Source organism: Podarcis cretensis (assembly GCF_951804945.1).
Source record: "Podarcis cretensis genome assembly, chromosome: 3".
In the NCBI taxonomy this organism is placed as follows: domain Eukaryota; kingdom Metazoa; phylum Chordata; class Lepidosauria; order Squamata; family Lacertidae; genus Podarcis; species Podarcis cretensis.
This window is the reverse complement of record NC_137172.1, coordinates 48,011,978-48,014,224: the sequence shown is the minus strand read 5'-3', so window position 1 is coordinate 48,014,224 and position 2,247 is coordinate 48,011,978. Positions and strand designations below refer to the sequence as shown.

Below are 2,247 nucleotides of genomic sequence, written 5' to 3'. Positions count from 1 at the left end.
TTGGTGGTCCTCCAGATGTTGTTGAACTCCCAACTCCCATCAGCCTCAGGCAGCATGGTCAATGGTCAAGGATGATGCGAGTTATAATCCAGCAACTTCTGGAATGCACCATTCTTGACCATCATGGTTGCTGAGCTGGCACAGCCCTACCATTAGGCAGAATGAGGTAACCACCTCAGGTAGCTGATTCTGAGTTGTGGAAACTGTTAACTGTTTGATTTATTGTTGCATTTCTATCTCCCAGGGAGAGATGCTCGTGGAATTTTGCTGACTCAGGTGCCAAAATAACTTGGCCAAAATAATTTCAGACCTATGCGCCTTGTCCAGGGAAGCATGGCACCACTACCTATTGTGTCCTGGGGAGTGAAATGTCTTGGTCTGGCCCTGCTGCTGGGCAGCTAGCTGAACTCCATCATTGTGCCTCACCTCTGTTTCCCCTACTGACCATCTTTCTACCTGAACAAAACAGTATCATATATCAGGTAAACCTAATGCAAGTGCTAAGAAATCTGTCAGCCTGTCGGCTCTGGAAACCCCAGTTATCTACTGGGACAAAATGAGGAAAGTGACTGGCTGTAGTTGACCAAAAGGCAGGAAGCCCAACTTATAGCATTTACATATTGCTGTTGTTCAATGGACTGTTTTCCTGTGATTGTACATTTGTGTTTGAAATTATTTGGGAAGTATCTGTGAGGGTGGCAATGGGGGGGGGGTAAAAACATTGAGGGAAAGCTCAGGGACATGGGGGGGTGGCAAAAAATATCCTGTGCAATAACTGTTGCATAAACATAGTGCTTACTCATAACCAAATCACGTGACCCATTTCATGAGCCAAGCTATGAGTGATCTCACTTGATGCCCCGATGCAGGAAATTACTCTAAAATAACTAATTGGTGGGATATTTTAGACTTTGCCTGTGGCAGCTCATGGAACAAATCAACACACAGTCTTGTGAATTGGGCAGCAGTTTGGGAATAGATGGTTAGATGCCTACAGGGTGCAGGCCCGAAAATACATGGGAGAAATATGAGCCCTGGTGAGCTATTGTGTTCAATAAAACCTTCCCAACACTTCACCTGTGATATTGTTTCATAACATTTGTGTGCATGCATAGATGTTCCTGTGGAGCAGAAACTAGAAGAGAGACAGTTCAAAAATCATATGCACATTTGGCTCAGTATAAGTTTTATCTTATACAGGCTTAGGAAATGCAAAGAAGCAGTTTTGGTGTCAGTGTGAAAATATCCCAAATGTTCACTATGACAAACAAGGTGCTCTAGCAAGAATGAAAGCAAGGCAGCCAGTGTAAACATATCCATGGAAAAAACTTTCTAATGAAGCAGATGGTAACTTTCGTAGCAGGAATGGCAAACCTAAGGCTGGGGTGGGGGGAGGGCAATTGTGACCCTCCAATCTTCTCCTGCTCTAGCCCTCTGGACTCTTCCCATGGCAAATCCTCTCTCCAGCCACACACCCTGTGCTGCATCCTAAAAGCCATTGACATCACAGGGTGGGATTGTAGCCTAATATTTCACTTATATGAATTCTGTTTTGATCATCGTATTTGGAATGTCTCAGAATCATTCTTTCTTTATTCATTCTCTCATATCCTTCTTCCTCTCCCCCCCCCCCGCCCAGCTCGACAAAAGAAGTTCCAAAAGCAGCTTAAAATATCCAGTTCAAAACTCAATTTACTAAAATTATATTTCACAGACCAAGCAAATCAGCAGTCTGAAAGTCATAAACACAAGACTGGAAAACAGCAAGACACAGCACAAGCTTTTCTGAAGAAGGAAGGGGAGCTGGTTCACCAGGTTGTAGAGGGGAGGGGGGATCTTGAATCCTCTTGCTAATGGCAACGCTAATAAAGGTCTGCCAGCAGCTGTTTTCCATGGAAGATTGTCTTGATCCAATGTGCCGAAAAAGCATGAGCCTTTAGCAGTGCATTTGTCTGCCTCAACACAATCATTGAAATGTTTGCCTTCATTACGGCTCCATCAAAACAATACAGAATTAAGGGGAGGGGAGTGAGTAATGTCAGCCAGCTATTGTCTTCATAGGTACAGCCCTGTTTTTATGCCTGCAAACACAAAACCTGGGCTTGTCAGTGAACTGGTGAATTGGCAAATAAGATATCCAACACCTTTGTGCAACATCTGCTAATCCAGGTGCAGAACACGGCATGAGCCCTTTGTTTGTGGATCCGTTAGAGAGAGAAATGCAAAATCACAATTAAGCAATATGTT

At 43.9% G+C, this 2,247-nt stretch overlaps 1 long non-coding RNA gene across 1 annotated transcript; it reads left to right on the top strand.

Annotated features, from left to right (window-relative positions):
* Nucleotides 1–303: 303 nt before the first annotated feature.
* On the top strand, nucleotides 304–2,019 carry LOC307212816. Its single transcript, XR_013837246.1, has 2 exons — nucleotides 304–482; nucleotides 1,640–2,019. It is a non-coding gene; the product is annotated as an uncharacterized lncRNA (long non-coding RNA).
* Nucleotides 2,020–2,247: the final 228 nt, after the last annotated feature.